Source organism: Euprymna scolopes, chromosome 14, assembly GCF_053919585.1.
Source record: "Euprymna scolopes isolate OS-2025 chromosome 14, ASM5391958v1, whole genome shotgun sequence".
Classification (NCBI taxonomy): domain Eukaryota; kingdom Metazoa; phylum Mollusca; class Cephalopoda; order Sepiida; family Sepiolidae; genus Euprymna; species Euprymna scolopes.
The window spans coordinates 121,401,174-121,422,394 of record NC_136495.1 but is presented as its reverse complement, the minus strand read 5'-3'; positions in this window follow the sequence as shown (position 1 = coordinate 121,422,394).

Genomic DNA, 21,221 nt, shown 5'->3' with positions numbered 1-21,221 from the left:
GATATTCTGGTGATATTTATTCTGGTAATTTTAATATATTCTGGTGATATTTTAGTGTGATCATGTTAAAATATCACCATATCACCAGAACATCTGATCATTAGAATATCACCAGAATATACGAAAACACCAGAATAACAAGAATATCACCAGAATAACTAGAATATCACCACGAATATCACCACGAATATCATAAAAATATCACCAGAATAGAGTATCACCTAGAATATCACGAGAATATCACTAGACTATCACGTATTCTGGTAATAATCTTACAAGAATATCATCAGAATTACCAATACTACGAATATCACCAGAATAACACTATTACTAGAATACAGTGTGATATTCTACTGATATTTTAGTGATATTCTAGATATTCTGGTGATATTCTAGTGTTATTCTGGTGATATTCTAGTGAGATTGTGATATTCGTGGTTCTGGTGATATTTTAGTGATATTCTGGTGTTATTCTACTGATGTTTTGGTGATGTTCACATGGATATAGCTAAAACATTATCAGAACATCAGCAAAACAATAGCAGAACATCACCAAGACATCACCAGGTAAACATCACCAGAACATAACAAGGACATCACTTATTTGTAATCAGGCGTGTATTGCCCTTGCTGCTGCTAAAAAGAAAGGTCTTATCTTTTTTCAGTGAAGAGAAGAAAGAATAACATCTGACCAGAATATGACGAAGATACCGAGAACTGATATTATGTGTATCCTTTCAAATCTCAATAATTTACGTTACTGAAATAGGAATTAATTAACCAAATATATCTTTTAGATGAGCTCAGGGTGGAGCAGGTGCTAGTATAATTGCATGAGTTAGGAGTTAATGACATATGTTCAGTGAACTTTTACCATTACTAACCAGCAGAGCGTTACCATTGTCAACTAAGGGAAAAGTATGTCGTATGATGATGCATGGAAATAAAACTTGGTCAGTGAGGCTTGAGGATATGCATTGCATGGAGTGAAATTCGATGAGAATTATATCCTAGATGTTTAACAGAATTATATGCTAGATGTGTAACAGAATTATACGCTAAATGTGTAACAGGTTTAGATCTGATGACATCCGATGAAGATTATATCTGGAAAGTATAGGGAGATGTTGTTGGCGTCCTTCCGTCTAGATAGATGATGGAGAATCGCGTCTGAAGGCTGTCATGAGTTGTGGCATCTGTTGCTGTGACTGAGACGACCGATGCGGGATCGACAGAAGAATAAACTTAGATTGTATGGTCATATTGAATGAATGGATGAGAGTTCTTGGGTTAGTTAGTAGATGTAGAACAGTTGAGATATCAGGTTCAGTTAAAAAAAAATAAAACTATGGAAGGAAGTGATGAAGATAAATAAGGACCTGTCCAGAGATAAATAGATCATAAATGGTACAGCCAAAGAATGGATAAAAGTTAGTAAATGTAGAACAGTTGTGGTAGTGTAACTCTATTGGCCAGTCTGACATATGTGTTCCGTAAGTGTCCTAGAAATGGTACCATACTGCGACAACGGGCCAGTCAATAGGATCTGTCGGTTAGACGTTTTTTGTCAGAGTGAACAGTAAAGACATACCTTAGGATTTTGCGTGGGCTGGTTCCTTCCTTCTCTCAGGATTATGTCTTCGCTCTGGTGGCTCCCTTTGGCTGGAATCGTCTTGATGTTGGCACCGTCTAGATATTTAAGGCAGACATAACATGACACGTGACACAAGTTATAATATAAAAAATCTTAACTATTTTATTTTAACAAAATTTATACAATATACATTACAATATTACAATATTTAAAAACAAAAAACAAAAAACAATTAAACTTTTGGATCATAACAATTAAATCCTTACAGCTAAGCTAACTATCCTTAACTAAAATGATTGGGGAGGGGGTACCCTCTCCTCTTTTTACAGAGACGTACTGAAACAAAAATGTAGTAGGCAAAACAAAAAAAAATACAACTAAAAACAGACGGAACGAAAACTCGCCTCTCGCAGATACATGGGTCGTAACAAGCACAATCTACTCGCCAGAATCACCTACACACAATATGCAGAACGCCCCCTCTGCTTTCCAGTGTCCTACCTTTATAGCGGCCGTACTCTTTCACAAGCTCCTTTAGAGTGCTTAGTCGCCTCCTAATAAGCATCTCGCTTGCTGCTTTGGTGCGCACTCGCGCCTTTCCAGTAAGTGTGTCCGAGACCCAATGGTATACGCAGACAGAATCTGTCTTTATGTGTAGCACTTTGCTCTGCCACTGTAGAGCCAAATTAATACCTTTCAATACGGCATCCAGCTCGGCTAAGTTGATATGTTGAGAGTCACCTTCAGGTCGCAGCCAACCTGCATCCTTCAACACACTTTCGTGCATCTCCAAGGCTGCACCAATTGCTAGGGAGCTAGCATCAACCCATACATTAAGCTCTTTGCCATTCACACACCAATTTCCCCGGACCGGATCGTTCCGCTGCACAGATTCCAAGGTTTCGAACATCATACGATGTAGTACGGCGTCCCTTACTTCATCGTCCCAGCCCTTCGTTACCAAACTTACTCTCCTTATTCCACAAGCCACACGAAGCCAACCGCACACGGGAAAGTGCCCGACAAGTCGACCACACAGGGAAAACATTGTCCGTCACGTAACAATGCTGGGAGCTTCTGGAATTGCATTTCCTCGCTTCCACCATAGTTCACTGTGTTCCATCCAGACCGCCAATGCCAGCACCCGTGCACCGTCCTTCAACCGCTCTGGGTTCTTGCACTCTAACCCAAACTGCGCTAGGTGTTCTCTTACATGGATCGTGGGCACCACGTCCTCGTTGACAAAAATGTCATCAATGTAAGCAGATGCTGCACGGTTTACAACTTCTTCCTGAGACAGTACTTTGCTGACAATTGCTCTCATGATCAAGGGAGCCACATTCAAACCGAACCCCAGATGGGTCAGGCAATATTTTTTCCCATCGATTTCCACCGTCTGGTATGGCCACAGTGTCTCATGGACCCGGACTTGTAGATATGCTCTCCTGAGGTCCAGTAGAGACACGTTAGCACCTTTTTGTCTCCATTCGCGCAGCTTAGCCGCACAAACATCTGCATTGGCCGTAAACACGTCTACGTAATGATTTAGCTCCCGGTAGTCCATTACCAGGCGCACTTTGGCTTTGTTCTGCTGCATCACAGCCATCAGGGGAATTAGGCCTTTGGGAGGTCCCAATTTATCCTCTGGGTACGGCACGAGCCAATCATTAGCTATCCAGGTGCGGAGCTCCTGCGTGTATTCTTCACGGATTTCCGCCGGCACTGGGTATTCTGACACTCGATTGTGTAGTCTTTCAGGGGGGTGGTCCTCAGACCACTTCCACGATGCGGTCCATGTTCGGTTTTGATGATCAAAGGTGGCGGTGAAATCTGGTTCATTAATAGAAATGGCTGCGCATTTAATATTTTTCCTGTCGCCCAGCCGCACTGATCCTGTAGGGTTGACAACGACACCGCCCAGAGCTTTTATGGCGTCGATCCCTAGAAGTAAGTCAAACCCCAGCGGTTTGCCACGCACCACCAACACATCGATTCTGGCAGACACACCTTCGTCAGTGGACACAGAGACCGCTCCAACACCGCAGCACGCATGAGACATTCCACCAATCGTTTTGACATCCACGTTTGTTTTTCTCCAAGACCGACACCGGTCTGCATGTAAAATAGTCCGAGAGCATCCTGTATCAATAAGCACCAAACATTGCGTCCCGTCAACCTGGATGCTTATCACTGGGAGCGTCGTGCTCGCATCTTGGTGGGGAAGGAAACTAGCGCTTATGCGTCCTCCCCGTGTTCATTTCCCGAGCAATTCCGAGCCCAGTGTCCACTCTCACCGCAACAGTAACACCGTGTTCCACGTTTTCGACAGTCCTTTGCAAAGTGGCCTTTCGTATTGCACTTGAAACAGGTCACACTAACAGGAATATTCTGGGCCCTGTGGTTGTTGGGTGAGCGTGTGGCCGCAACCACGTCCTGATTGTGTTCCCCAGTCGTCGTCAAAATTCTTGCTCTCGACATTAGTTCCCCCATGGTCAGGACTTTGATGTTTGGCACCTGTTGAAGAGCAATTGAGATAGCGTCAGGGAACCCAGTGACGAAAGTCAATTTTGTGAGTCTCTCTAAGCCATCTCCTGTGAATCCGGCCAATCCAACCAACTGCCTGATTTTGTTGGCGTAAACATCCACACATTCGCCAGCCCATCTAACCATAGTTATTTTTCTGTATGCTGCAAACGCGTCATCGGTAAATGCCTCCTTTGCTCTCATGATCAAGGGAGCCACATTCAAACCGAACCCCAGATGGGTCAGGCAATATTTTTTCCCATCGATTTCCACCGTCTGGTATGGCCACAGTGTCTCATGGACCCGGACTTGTAGGTATGCTCTCCTGAGGTCCTCAATCCGGTCTATTTCTCTTTGATCGTCCTCCTCCATTTCCAGGTAGAGGGCCAGTGCATCACCTTCCAGATATAAAGGTAGCAGACTCGCTACATCATCCACCTGCTGAAGTTGTGCGACAAGTCTCACTTTTTTCAGCCACGCTACAACATCTCCCTCGCCAGAGAACGGCTTGATAATATCGCTGCTTATCCGCACCTTCGCCATAGTCGGGCCGAAATAGCTTGAAACAAAAATGTAGTAGGCAAAACAAAAAAAAATACAACTAAAAACAGACGGAACAAAAACTCGCCTCTCGTAGACACGTGGGTCGTAACAAGCGCAATCTACTCGCCAGAATCACCTACACACAATGTGCAGAACGCCTCCTCTCCTTTCCAGTGTCCTGCCTTTATAGCGGCCGGGAACGACATATTTGCATAATCGGCGAGAGCAGACGTGACTCAACAATAATCCCATTGGGTAAACGCTAATAAAAGCCCATGGACGCCATCTTGGAAATCTCTCTTTCGCTCAACCCAAAACAGACGTATCCGAGGTAAGCTCTATTTCTCATTTTGGTTACTGCTAATTCTGCTACACGTACAAACATGCGTCTTTACCCCATAGCTGGCAGAATGGAAAGAGGTCAAGGGAATCGAAATTGCATTGTGGTCCCTTTTTCTTCTGTATCACTCTGCCTGCGATCAAATCACCTCCTGGCCATGCTGGGGGGGGGGGATGAGACCACTGCAACAACTGGTGGTACAAGTAAATAGTACCACAGTAACAGGTTCAGTTAACAGGATTAAAACCAAGGAAACATGGGAGATAGCTATAAGGATGGACCTATGGGAATGAGGTATAAATAAAGACCTGACTAGAGATAGGATACTCTGGAAGTCAGTTCCTTAAAATCATCCAATGCATAGCAATATGTAAAAGGATGTTAAATCGATGATGATGATGATGATGATGATGATGATGATGATGATGATGATGATGATGATGATGGACTGGAAGATTTTTTTTATTATTGAGTTCCTTTGGTGGTTAGACATTTCAATGATATTGCTTTGTTTTTTTTTTTTGTTTTTTTTTTTTTGGGGGGGGGGTTAATTCCATTTTCACCCAAACAAGGCACAGTGCCACTTTGATGTAGGGGGCTACTATCGGGGACATAAGTTGCAGCGATACTATGTAGGGAGATGAGCAGCAATGTGTCTGTTCACATTACACTTGAACTTCTGCATGTCAGTACAGTTGGGAAAGTAGAATCCTGGAAAGGAGTTCCAAAGTCTAGCAGTCCGGGGGGGGGGGGAGAAACTATTGGAGTAGTAGGCTTTCTTACATCTAGGGGTCTCTACTGTGTAGGGGTGGGATCTTGCTGCTTGTCAGGTTTGCCGAGGGGGTATAAGTGCTTGTAGTTCGTCAGACCATTTACCATTAAAATATTTGTAGAACAGACAAAGGGATGCAGCATTTCGTTGATGGGACAGAGGTTGAAGCCTAGATGGCAGTTCAGGATCTATCAGGTAAGCGACTCTCTTTTGAACCCTGCCCAGAAGTGAGAGACTAGTAGCAAATGCACCAGCTCAAATATGACAACAATACTCCATACATGGGCGAATGGTGGCCTTATAGAGGTACAGGATACTTTCAGGCGTTAGTAGCTTTCTAGCATGGTATTTGTTGTGTAAATGAAGGTGTGCATAATCTGGATTCTCTTGTGTCTAACTGGAAGCCATTTGCACGGAGGTCGTAAGCTATCGTGTAACTGCCAGCTATACCATGTTGTTGTAAAAACATAGTTAATTCTTTAGACAAGAGCAGCTGGCTTCTACCTGAATCGGTATGTATGCAGGTGTCGCAGAATTGGTTGTGCAAACAATTAATGATTATCTTGGATATTATGTAACTACAAGTACAAACAGACAGAAACTTGCTCTACTCGTACTACGACTCCAAACTGTAACAAACATCCCTGGTTGGTGTTTTGTCTGAAGTCGTCTTCTGTTGACATGTTGTCGCAAATTGCTCCGTGGATATTTCGTCTCTCAACGTTTTTTTTTTTTCTTTCCTTCTGATAGATCCTTTTCTTTTTTGCAAAAGGGTTTGCTAAGACCCATAGGCCATTCGAGGATAAGAGTTAATGAGAGTCAGGTGACTGGTGAGACAGCACCGTAATGATCGGTAGTGGTGGAAATGGGATAGAATTTGATTATTTAAGGGGACGGCTCAACAAGAAGTTGTTTACATCGAACTTGAAAACCACCATGTTGTATATATATTTTTTAATTGGAATTCATTATTGAGATGAGTATTATTTATTAATTTATTTATTGTGGACTATTATCCTCATCTTTCTTTGTTGTTTCTGTCCCGTCAGGGTTAACAACCTGATGAAGGCCAGAGAAATAGTTGGCTGAAACGTCATGAAACAACAACTAATAAAGATGAGGATAATAGTCTGCAAAAAATAGATGAATACATCAAGTTGTAGGCGGCTAGAAAGCAGTGCTGTGGTATAGTCATCATTTATCAAAACCCAAAGAGTTAATGAGTGTCAAGTGGCTGGTTAAGATCATTAATTAACGTAAGATTTAATTATTTAAGAGGTCTTGCCTTGCATTTACCCCGGATTGGTTAATCTGGCTCCTTCCAATAAATTCCTTGTATCTCACATGAAAGCTAAGCAAGCTCTGCAATCCATCGACAATGTTGACACTATTGACAACCAGTTACAGTTGCAACAGCAAAAACCGTAGATCAGAATCAGTTTGGTGTCATGCTTAACCATCTGCAGGAAAAAGTGTTGAGAAACCTTGGCATTGGAATTCGGGCTTTGGCCCGTGAAATGAATGTTTCAACCCGTACTATGAAGCTTGCACTCAATGAAGACCTTCGCTACCAATCATATAAGCGACGCAAATTTCAGCTGCTCACAGAAAAAGCCCATGAAAATCGTTTGACAAAGGCGAAGAAACTTCTGAGTAAAGTGAAACATCCTGCTGAACCACAAACAATCTGGTTCTTTTTCGATGAAAAAAACTTTTGCCAGAATCAAAAACACAACACACAGAATAACAGATGGCTTGCATACAATCCAAAGGAAATTCCTCGTGTAATGCAAACTAAATTTCCCCAAACCGTGATGGTTTTCAGATGTGTGTCCTCTGAGGTGATGTGATGCCTCCTCATTTTTTCAGAGAGGGCCTCCGATTGAATTCAGATGGCTACTTGGAATTGCTAAACACTGTAGTCAAGCCATGGATAACAAGAATAGCCAATAGTCGGCCGTATGTATGGCAGCAGGATTCGGCCCCTTGCCACACATCTGGGAAAAGTCAAAAATGGTTGTCTGAAAATTTTTATGACTTCACCAGTCCAAATGTTTGGCCTCCAAACTCCCCAGATCTAAACCCCATGGATTATTTTGTATGGGGCGCAGTTGAGAAAGACACCGATCACTGTGCCAGTAATACAAAAGCCCAGTTAATGAATAAAATTAAGCTAGTTTGTGAGGCTCTTCTAAGGGAGACTGTAGCATCAGCTTGTTCCAGGTTCCGAAGCAGGATTGAGGCTGTGATCGATGCTAATGGTGGTTATTTTGAATAAAACTTGTTGACAGTAGTGTAATTTCTGTGTCTGTTATTTTTTTTTTCAATTCATTAAATTTTGTAGTTACATAGTACTTTATCTTTTTCCTTACAAAACCGTCAAATTTATCCCGAACACCCTGTATATATGTGTGTATATATATATATATATATATAGAGAGAGAGAGAGAGATATATATATATATATATATATATATATATAGATATATATGTGTGTGTGTTCTATATTTTATAGAGGGAATTAGACCTGGAGTCTAAAGATCAGAGTCTATTTTAATGCATTAATAAATGTATTAATACCTTAAAAAGAACATTGCTTATAATACTGTATATGTATTATAAGCTCAATATGTATCCTAGAGCTATATTAATAATAAAGAAATTATGATTGTGAATTATCAATCAGTTTCAAAAAGAAAAAAAACGAACAAAATCAACGAGTGTACGATCGTTTCGGAAGACAATGTTCATTTCACTTAAAATGAACATCCTTTTCGAACTCAAGTTGATTTTCTTTGTTTTTCTTTTTGAAACTGATTAATAATTCACAATTATACTTTTTTTACTCATTATATATATATATATATATATATATATATATATATATATATATATATATAGTAATTTATAAAATATATATGGCGATTAAGCTACACTGAATATTCGGCGTTTCATCCACTCTAGGATTCGTCAGGCTTATGCGCACATAAGCGCGCATTCAGTGTAGCTTAATCGCCATATATATTTTATAAATTACTAACTAGCTCTACCTACGTATGGATCACTTTTGAAGTAAATACTTAAGGTTTACGCATAAATCTATACTTTCGTATATTAATTTTATGTGAGTAAATGAAGTAGTTATATATATATATATATATATATATATATATATATATATATATATATTGTTGTCTTCTATAAATTTTCTTTTCTTTTTTCCTTTTTCCGATATTATATTGGCATGCATTTTTTTTCTTTCTAAGCCGAAATTTCTTCTTTTTCTGAGAAGCATCTGCATGAAAAAGATTCGATATCGGCATAATAATAACCGATTATTTCTGCATAACGAAACGTATCTGTAAAAAAATGTACCGAAATTTTACAATGCTGAAGGAGCTGTTTTGCATGAAAAATAAATACTTTGATCTTGGAATAAATACTGTTATTTTTTTATTTAGAATTAAATTCTGTAAATTATGAAAAAAAAAATATGATAAATTTATTATTCAAACAACGAATACAGAAATTTAAAGATTCTTTCCCTTAATCCATGGATTGTCAATAAATGGCTCATCTCATCAAAGAAAATGTTTTTAACAAAATAATGTTTATAGGCAGTCATAAATTTTGCTATTTGCTACACAGGTTGGAAACTAATAAGTTTGCATGAAAAGTATAAAAAAAAAGACAAGATTAAAAAGAATATACACTGGTGTAATAAGGTTCAATGAAGAAAAATAAAGTAGGGTCGTAAAATCTAAGGCAACGATGAATTGTATAATCTACAACAAATGCGGAGTTTTTACTGGTCATATGTACGCATGCCTCCCCCCCCGTCTTTCCCTTTCTCATTTTCTTCTCTTTTCCCTCTTCTTCCCCCTTTTCCTTCTCCGCCATCTTCATCTCCTTCCTATCCCCTCCTTTCGTTTCTTTCTTACGCCTCCTACTCCCCTTCCCTCCCCTCCACCGTCAATAGATCCGGGTAAATCCTAACCTTTTCGCAGATACAAATAGGAATACTAAAATAAAACAAATAATAAAATTGATTTAAGATACAATCACTCTTAGGGGTCGAAGACTGGCAGCGGGCAGCAGACAGGCGAACCGCATAATAATAATAATAATAATAATAATAATAATAATAATAATAATAATAATTATTATTATTATTATTATTATTATTATTATCATTATATTATTATTATTATTATTATTATTATTATTATTATTATTATTATTATTATTATTATTATTATAACATCTGCATATGCTTTGACTTTAGAACCTAACTCATCAACCCCTCACCCTACAAAATTTATTCCGTAACACCAACATGAAAATGAATGAATAAATACACGGATAAATAAGTAAATAAACAAATAGGAAAATAACTAAACTAACGAATCCGCACCCAATCAACCCTGTTCTCTGCACAGCTGAATTTCACCTCCATGACCCAGTTACAAAAAAAAAAAAAAATCTTTTGCTGAAAGTTGATTTTCATTCTTCATAAAGAATTCCGCTTTTGAAAATAAGCGTTGTTGTCTGAAGAGGTCTCTAGTTACTAAATACTAGAAGACCGAAACATGCTCATGACTGTGTAGCAACAAGTTACTGCTTATGTAAAGACAAATTGAATAAATATATATATATATATTTATAGTGACAAATATTACATAGTCGCTACACTGAAGATGCTAATGTTTCAGAGCAATTGGTTTTAAAAAAAAAATAAAAGGTGGCAGAAATAAAGTTTATCTGCTATTCAAAGCATCCGGTTCTTAAATGAAAGCAGGTCTAATAAAAAAATAAATAAAATATTAAATCGCTAACTTAAAGAGGGGGGTGATATTAAGTGACATTTTAGACTTAAAAATAGAAGGCGATGTGGGAAAAGGGAATGTCAAAGCTTAATCAGATAAAAGAGAAAGGTAGAAAGAGATAAAACAGGAAAAGGAAGTGACAGGTAAAAAGAAGAAGAAGAAAGAAGAAAGAAGAAAGAAAAAAGCAAAGAAAAAAGCAAAGGAAAAAAAGAAAAAGAGAAGAACCGAAAGACGTAAGTATAGTTGCATTACGTTACTATAAGAAAAGGGGAGGGGTGTAAACACTATGCCAAGTTTACGAGCGTTTAAAATAACATAACGAAAAAAGACGACGTAAGGGGGAGGGTGGTCACTATTTTCATAGTATCAATATGCAGGTGTAAGCAATATATGTGAGTATTTGGCAGCGTAGGGTTGTGTATGTGTGTTGACTTACCTTGTGCTCATTAGTGCGTTATAGCTATGAATAGCAATTCGTTTCTGTTCGCCTGACTGTCGCTAGTGCGAAAAATGTGTGTGAGTTGGTGAAGGCTTGTATATAAGTCATTAACGATTTCTTCTCATCTTACATTACTACGCCAAGTGTATGGGGTGGCTGAGGGGGGGATGCGTTTTGTGTTCCTTTCGTGCCGTCAGAGAACCCCCATTTTGTTGACTAGGTCTTATAGGATTTTTTAGTGCGCACTGGCTTATTACTTTCATATATATGTGTTACTTTTGGGCTTGGAACGATTTTCATTGGTTGAAAACACTTTGAGTTAACACGTTTCTTTGAAATTTACACTTGCTTTATGTAGTTAGGAAGAAAGCTAAACAGAGTAAGAAATAAAATTATCAACTAGAGCCGCAGACCAAGCAGTGATTTATATTCTTTGTCATTCGAAAACGTAACACGGTTGGCAGCATGATATATTATTGACATATTTTCTGTTTCCATTCTCTTGAAGAAAAAAAAATAATGAAATCAACTGACTGCAATTATGTAAATAATTGATTCGAACTAATTTTTATTAATTCTAATGAGATATTCAAAATGTTGTGTGTGAAGACAGATGTAAAAATGTTTTGACAATCATTTTATTGAGAAAAATGCGTGACAGGTCATTTTTCTTTCTTTTGTTTTATTTTTTGTTGTTTTTGTTGCTGCTTTTATTGCTTGCTAAAAAAATAGTCATTCAGTGGCCATCTTCCTTTTTAAGTCACACATTTTTTTTTCTTCTTCTTGAATTCTATTGAAAATTAACTGTCTTTGTCTAAAATCATAAATATTTCAGTTGAAAAAATTATACTCTTCTGGTGATTGAAGGTTTAATCCTCAGTGCAGCCGACCTAAAAATACACTTACGGATTACTTAACCTTACCAGATCTAAGCTACTGAACCTAATTTATCCCTATGCCTGGCCTTCTGGGCAAAATTGTGAAAAAATTAAACGCGTTAGTAATTTTTTGCCGCCAGCATTCAACCTTTGTGTGCCAGTCCGCCCAACAGGTGGAACCCTCCTTGATGCGGGGGCCGACTTGCATCATCAGAATTATCATCACTTACTCCGTCATCGATATATCCATCATTACTAGCGTTATTTGATTCAGAAATATACTCCTGATCAAATTCGCCTTCGTCTGAATCAGAATTTGTCACTTTATCCAACACTTGTTGACCGTGGCTCATTTACCTGTCGAAGTGCTTGGTTCGTCACTAGCTTCATGGCTACTTCATTCTACAAAACAAATCACAATTGTGCCAAAACAAAGGAGCCATTTGCAGAACGTTAGACTTGCGCTGAATCGAGGCTAAATAGCGATTGGGTAGCTATTTTTAGCTCCCTGACAACACAAAAACACGTGGTCGGAAAAATACCGGTTTATAACTGAGTATATAGAATTGTGACATGACCGACCCAAAAGGCGGTTGGGCACCCCAAGAGAGAGAGCGAAAACTTAAAATTCATTATAAAAAGAGTTTTGGAGTTTGAGAGTCGGTCCGAGAGTCGATTTCGAAGTAGAAGTTGAGAGTGATAGCTTACCGCCCCCTCTCCATGGCGCCCGTATTACTAAGCCGCACTACCAAGAAAGAAAGAAAGGGAAAGACTAATTATCGGCTATATGAACTCTATAATTGTGAATTGCATATATATATATATATATATATATATATATATATATATATATATATATGTTTTAAAATTAATCAGTAGACTAGAAGAGCTCAGTTCGTTTTCTTTCTTTTGTGCATTGAGCGCTTTCCCACCGGACGGCGAATTGTGAATTACTGTTTCTTTTTCCTTAGCATGCGACCGACCTGTGAGACGACAGCATATCAACCCTGACACGAGAGAACTTAACAGACACCGGTTGCTAATGAAAGACTGACCAGCACGATCTACAGGTCCTACATCCGATCATTTTTGATCAGAACAGTTACTCGGTCGAGGATAGGTCACAGGACGAAGTAGTGATGACAGATTTCCTGGCAAAGGGTACCATAACCACAAGCCTATTATGCTCACTTTTGAGGAAATTAAGGGAAGCTATCAAAATCAAGAGGCGGAGCAAGATCAGAAAATATACCCTCTTCCTGCCGGACAATTCTCTGGTCCACAACTCGCATGTCGCCAGATCAGAAGCACAGGCTTGTGGTTATGAAATCCTTACCCATCCTCCCTACTCACCTCTTCCCAGCCATGAAGTTGTTTTTGAAAGGAAAGCGTTTCCCAGATGATGCAGCCTTGATTTCTGAGGTCATGTCGTGGTTGGAGGACCAACCTGGGGTGTTCTACAGAAACGGTCTCCAGAGCTGCATCAAACGATGGGAGAAATGCATAATTCTGGGTGGTTCCTATGTAGAGAAAGACTAATAACTGTGCCAAGTTTCGTTGCTCTACTGCTACGGGAAGTGGGTCAGGGGCATTACTTATTGCACGCCCCTCGTAGCTCCCTTTCGTCGAAGGGATATGATGGGGAGTTCATATTGAAGAGATGGAGGATTCATATTGGGCCGATATAATACACGAATATAACGATGATGAGACATTTATACATATATAGTTCTGTTCTGAAATGCTTGGGACTTCATATATATATATACTGAGGGTGATAGGGTGATAGATGTTATAACACATATAGGAGAGATACATATTCTTGGAAGGATTACACAAAGTTCGTTATAAGATGATTAACACATTTACCTTCAATTTGTGGAATGACGACACATAGACAAACAATTACAAAATATCGATGGTGATTCTTTATTTCATTACCCCAATGGAATGATGATGACGTCAGGAATTCACATTTGTTCTACATAGTGTAATCTTTCTACCCTTTGCTTCCAAAGAGCAGCTGACCACTGACTGACTCTCCTGATCTCTGCTGACTAGCAGACTCAACTGTTCTGCCTCAACTACTGCGATTTGACTAACTCTAGCTCCTATATTGAGAATCCCCCTTTTGCTATGACGTCAGAAGTATGTTTCCAAAACGTGACAAATTTACGTGGCTACGCACACGTTTTTCCTAACACACTTTTGACAACAAAGAATTCTCAACTAACCTATTTTTTAACCTATTTTTTAACAATACATTTTTAATTTGTACTGTTCATTCTTTTTAGCTGACATTTTTAATATTCAGTTTCATAAAAGAATGAATAATCAATTCTTTTTACAATATAAACAATATCTAACTATTTCATAATAGAATTTAACAATAGACCTTTTTAACATTCCGATTTCTAACATTCTATTTCTGAACCTTGATTACAAGGTTCGAGTCTTGGCTTATCCTAATCTTATTGTTACTTATCTAATGTTTTTCTTATTTACGTGGAAAGGGACAAAAACACTGCAAACAGCAGTAGCAGTAACCCTACTTAAGTGCAACCTTTCATCATCATATCATGGTAGATGTGTGGGCAACGTGGTAGTATTAGAGCTGCACATGTAATAGAACTCTGGTAGAAATCCAGGCAGAGTCAGCATCAGAATCTGGCATCCTCTAGTTGTTTCTGCCTCTCTATATATATAAATCAATGCAGTGAGAGTTGCAATGTTACATTAATGTAACAGCAGCAGTAGCAGCACCACTACCACCACATGCCATAGCGATTCCTAATTTGAATGTATGCTCGCTAAAGTCGTTATAAGGCAGACATCCAGAGTTTTAAACAGTTCACATCTGCTAGTTGAATGTACAATCTGAGAGCATACCTGAATGTCTCGTTCATCATTTAAAGATCGCATTCATTGCCGTTCATTGTCTGGATGTCTCGTTCATTGTCTAAACTAAATTCCGTTTGAATTTCCAGTTTGTTTGATGTTCGTATTCGAGTGATGGATAAATGGTTTAAACTCAAAAAGTAGTCCAGAATGTTAGTGTCACATTTTCACTTCTCGATTTATATATAAAGCATTTAAAACCTTCTGGAAACATAGGTACAAGATCCTCTGCTGATAAAATCACTCATACATTGGTGTTAGCTTACTAAAATGGTTTATTTAAAAAAGGGAGAACAGTCACATAAAAAATCAGAGTGACCGATTACTTGTGTGCTCGGATAGGTGATAAGAACAGGTAGATATATTGATAGACAGGCAGATAGCTTGTCTAGCTCTCTCTGAGCAGTTGCACTGTGGACACGTCTCCTCTACTTGAAGTGTCAGCTAGAAAAAGAGACAGAATTATCTCTGTGACTTCATCGACTTCATTGACTTCCGTTCCGTCATCACCTCTAACTCCCAGGTGCCACTCAAACTTTCTATTCCATTTAAACAATGGCTTTCTATATGGAAATCATAAATATTAATAGTTTCTTTGATTTAAAAATATCAATAGAAAATTAAGGAAAGAATCGATAACAAAACAATTTACCATGATGAATCGATTTTTTTAAACAAGTTTTGTTCCCCTTATTTTCAAATATTCACCAATATCAAATTTTTTTTTTAAGTATATTAAAATTTTTGAAAATATGTCTTAATTCAAAATAACAAATCTGGCTTTTCCTGTTGTTGATTCGATAAATTTAATTTAAATTTTGAAATTTAAGAAAGTTTTTTTTTTTTCAAATATGTCGGTTTTATACTTTTAAAATGTTTTGAATTGAAAAAAAATATTCTTAATTTTAAAGTGCATAAACATTCACATTAATGCCTACTAGACACTGTCCTCGAGTTTCTAAGGTCTCTCTGTACAGGGATTTGTCAGAACAAGCTGACATGAGGATACTTTTTCCATAGAAGTAAACCCTGACCAAATATTCAAAATCACATAATATTCTCTGCCCAAATAAGATCTCCTTGCTATGGCTAACCCATAGCTTTTATGGGGAATGGTGCACCTTCTCCAAGTGATGTTACCTCAAGTAACAGCACGAAGCTGGATACTCCACCAAACCAGATAAATTCTTGTCCTGGAATCCAGTAAGACCAAGAGACCAGAACGAAAGATATAATACTAAAATATGAAAATGGTTAATTGGGGAGAGGAAAATTATGTTCTCAATTTCTTAACTAACTCAGTATTTGAGAGATAAAAAACTTTAATGGAACATTCGGATAACTATGTATCTCATATAAAGTTGAAGTGTTAACCCCAGCAAGGGGACCCCTTGATTTCTGAGAACTTCGACTGTAGTAAAATAAAACACAAAAGTGAAACAAATACTAATAAAAAAAAACTAATATAAAAAAACTAATAATAGAAACACAGGGACCCTAACCCTAACACTATCCCTAACACATTACTAAGCTTTCCTATAGTATTTTAATGCGAGGTGCTTGTTCGAGCTTCTAGCTCTGGTTCATCCCTAGAAGACTTTCTCAGCAAAAGGTCGTGTTCCTTCAAAAAATACTACAACACATACCTGCTTCTTTCTTCTGTGTACCTAACATCAAAACGGAACTTCCGTAGAGAGAGTTTCTTTCCAAAATCTTCCCACCTTTTGAACACATTATTGTAAGAATGTTTCATTACAGACTACAACACAATAGTTTTAAAGTCCAATGTGAACAAATATCTGTAGAGTCGTCCTGTGAGTTAATAGTTTCTAATCATTCCATACTTAAAATCTCATTGACCTGAGTTGCTCCTGGCATTAGTAAGTGCTGAACCATTATAATAAAAAAATAAATAAAATAAAATGAAATATGTCATGGAGTAGTCCAGCTAGTTGAGAGCAAGTATGTAAATTTAATTACAGGCAGAAATGAAATCAAGGAAAATGGATTTTAAAAATCGCTTTAAAACGAATCATTTGAGTCCTTGTGTGCTTGTGCAGTAAAAAAGGTGTCGAATGTCATTCAAAGGTTTTATATTTGTAACAAGTACATTAATTTCCTTTATTAATAAACAGAAATGATTAACCAATGAAAGTTGCTTATGAATAATGGGGATAAGTCTGTTACCGAAAAAAAAAAATATGGTCGGATATATGAAGCGCTGAATGTCATAATTCTGTAAGCACCACAAAAACAAAATGAAGAAAACACGCTGTTAAAGGGGCTGGAAACTGATGTTGTAAGACCTGTTGAACACATTGCGGTAATAGCGCTCCTTCATCTTCTGTTCACTTGGATGTTCGAAGTTCATCCAGTCCAGGTACATGTTGTAGAGTTTGGTAACACTAAGGGATGAGTCGAGGTAACATTTGTATGGGGATTTTGCCCTTGTATAATGCCTGGAAACAGTTGGAAGAGTTTTAATGTGTTTGGGAACAAACTGATCTGCGGTTGTACCTCTGATCATCACTGGTGGTGGACGTTTGTCTGCTTCTGGTGTTCCACAGGCAGACGCTTTCTTTAATGCCATGTCTACTCTGTAAAATGTGAGGCTGAGAATAGACACGAACCCTTTCTTACATACGTGGTAGTAACTCTCATGCAAAACGGTGTACTGAAAGTTGACTGTTCAGGCTGGATCCTTTGGTTGACGTCTTTGTTTTACTGCAAAAATTCCTTAAAGATTTTTTCTACGAGTCAACTTATGAAAACACTGGGCACGAGCAGAAACTGTTTTACGAGTAGAACGACTCACAGACTCCTTGCCAAGATTCCTTGATGTTTTTGCAATTGTATGAGCCTATTTCTCTGGTTTTCTTGCTTTTTTCCTGTGAAGGTACTGGTTGCTCCATTTCACTGTTTGTATCACTCCTTTTCACTCTAGGGTGGAAAAACCTTTAAAATCTCCAAAGAAATGCACAATATCCACTAATGGTGTCACGCTATCTGTATGTAGAAGCAAGTAAACAACAGGGCGGTCTATGATTTGGCTGAAAATCTTTGTCTCGTGCGGTCTCATTGGCCGACACTTGCGGGTATGCCTCAAGGCATGCAGTTGGCTGGTGTCTCCCTTAACAACATGTAAACACAGAGTGGCATTTACTGAGTTAACAGTGATTCTGTGAGCCAGGTGACTATCAATAACACTACAGGTTACATTGAATGTACACAAACGACCTTATGACCTGAGGAACAACACTGTCGCTAGTTGCTTTCCAAGTTTCAAACATTGGGAGAGGATAATGCTAAAACCTAAGAGATGTTTCATTGTAACATGGATGTAAACGCCTTATACGATGAACGAGTGAACTGTGGTGATGGATATACTGTTCATTAGTCGATTTCTACCCATGTTCCGGTCTGAATTTAACCATGATTACTCTTGTACATGTTAGAGGAGGCTATGGGCAATAAAATGATATCATAACTTGATATTTTGCCGCGATGGCATTTACTGAGTTATGATATTAAGCGCCTCATATGTAATTCATAAAATCGATTGGAATTTAAAATTTTAGTATTAGAGGTTTACACTTAGATAAACCGCATCCTATGAAGCAGCCATCGTTTTCGATCTGAAGTCAAATCTACAACTCCCTCCAGTTTCTTCTTGTTGCAATTAAATCTTTATCTGCTTCCTGTTCATTTATGGTCTTCCTCTTCTTTTTTCCATCAGGAGTCCACTTGGTTTGCAATTCTCTCCGAGGTCAACCTTAGGGATCGTCCGAGCCAATCTGGTCGTTGTTTGCAGATTATTGATAATACTACCTGTTTGTTAGTGCGGTATTTAACTTCTTAATTCAAAAATACAGATTAAAAATGTCTATAAGCAAATGGCTATTAAGTATAAAATATCGATTTTCAGATGCAATGCTATGTAGTTCGAATTTTGAAAAGACGACTAATTTCCTTTTATATATTAGATATAAACATGATTTGTATTTTATATATAGAAGAATCCCATTGCTCATTGTTAAAGAACCCATATATTTGCCACCATCTTTTTTTTACCGTCAATTATGATATCCACGTGTTAAAAAGAGAAAAAAACATTTAATAACGCTGTTTATTAATTCAACAAAATGTGTCTGCTAAAAGCGCACGATAGTTTAAAACAAACAACATTAAAATCTGAACTGATCGAATTTGCAACAAAAACAAATCATATTTGAGAAAGATGTTGGAAAATTTATAGCGAATAGCAAATTTGTCAACATCCTCAAGAGACAGTTTTGACTCCAGAAAAATTGTATCGGGAGAGAATAAAATATTTGTGCAAAAATTTCTCTTCTGGGAATGATTCTAGAAATTTATATGAAAACCAAATTTTTAGAATTTGTAATATTTCAGATTTGTCGAAAGAGCTACAAGTTTTTTTGGTTTTTTCTGAAACGATATAGGGTGACCCCAAAAAAAAAAGCTAAATGGAGGCCATCTAGAACATATGCTGTAGAATGGAGAAAAAAAGACCAAAGACCCTAGTGTTTTGATGTGATTTTTTGAATATAATAAACTAGTTATGACCAAAGTTTCATTTCATTCGGACAAAAACACTAAGAAACGGGGCCTAATTAGAGTTGGGCCCGTTTTTTGGGGGGTCACCCTGTACTAAGAAAGACAAAATTTGAAGCGTGCGTAGGGTTATATATATATATATATATATATATATATATATATATATATATATATATATATATATATATATATATATATATACTCTTTTCAACTTCCTGGAAAGTCCACAATGGAGACAAATTAAGTAGCAATACTGAAGCCGGTCAAATTTGGGCATGTTTTACTGGTTTGAAAGTATAGGTGTTTTTTTTTTACCAATTGTTATAAAATTTTAACCATAGAATAGTATTATAATCTTTAGAAGGCCTGCAGATTTTCATGCGGTTATATCACATAGAACCAAGGATGTGAGCATTTCAATATTCATTTGGTACTGCCACATGGGGAGTGGCATATATATATTTTTTTAAATGTAATTATCCACTGACACGTGTTTCGTCGTCTACGACTCATCAGAGTGGCTGAATATAGCAAGATTCGAAATCGGGACTTCACGGTGTGTGTGTGTGTGTGTGTGTGTGTGTGTGTGTGTGTGTGTGTGTGTGTGTGTGTGTGTGTGCGTATATATATATATATATATATACATATATATATATATATATATATATATATATATATTTATATATATATATAGGATTTAAACTGTAAGTATAAATTTACAAGTTTATTCTTCGACAAGGAATATATTAAGGAAATTAAAGAATTTTCCTTATTCCATAGCGTTTCAATGAATGGTTCAAACATTGTTAGCAAAATTATATTCATAGGAAGTTTATAAATTTTGTTGGTTAGCACAAGAATTGAAAACTAAAACTTATGATATTTGTATGAAAGCTGATAAAACAGCATAGGTTAAAATAAAATTAAAAAGAATGGTGTAGGCCAAAGAAAATTAAAGCAGAATATAATGAGAAGGTTAAAACCACAAGAAATTTAAATTTTAAGGATAGGCCAGACGTTCTATCTTTAGAAAAATTAAAACTTGTCATTAGGCCCAAAATATTAATGTGGCATAAAAATGGAATATATATATATATATATATATATATATATATATATATATATATATATATATATATATATATATATATATATATATATATATATATATGTTTAATTAAGCTTCATTTTGTTAGGGGTCTATATTTTAATGGTCATTTGCAGGATATTATACTGTCAAAAACTATTGAAAAGGGAGGTCACTCAATATGTGTGGTAACTTTTCATTGCAGAGGTATTTGATCTCGGGTCTATTCTTGTAATTTTTATTTTGTTTTAGTCAAGAATGGACTTTTTATCAGACATGGTTGTTTTCTTTGGATTCTTATGAAAGATACTCAAGCAATGATAGGATTATATATTATACATATATAGTAAGTTAAAATATATTTATGACAATCTACAGAGATTTCCGTGTTATATCGCCATAGGATATCGTCATTTTAGCCTGACGATTCTCTATTAGGATGAAACACATAAATCTCTGTGTGGTTTAATTTCCATAAAAATATTTTTATAACTTACTACCTAGTTCGTATTGAGCACTGCTGAAGTAAATACTGAAAATCGAAAAATTTTATATCTCATCACAATTTTTATATGGATGCATTAAATTATATATATATATATATATATATATATATATATATATATATATATATATATATATATATATATATATATATATATATAAGTGTAGCCATCAACAATTGTGGGTTTTTCAGAATTTTATCATTTTTTATTTTAAAATATTTTTATAATAATATATTGAAC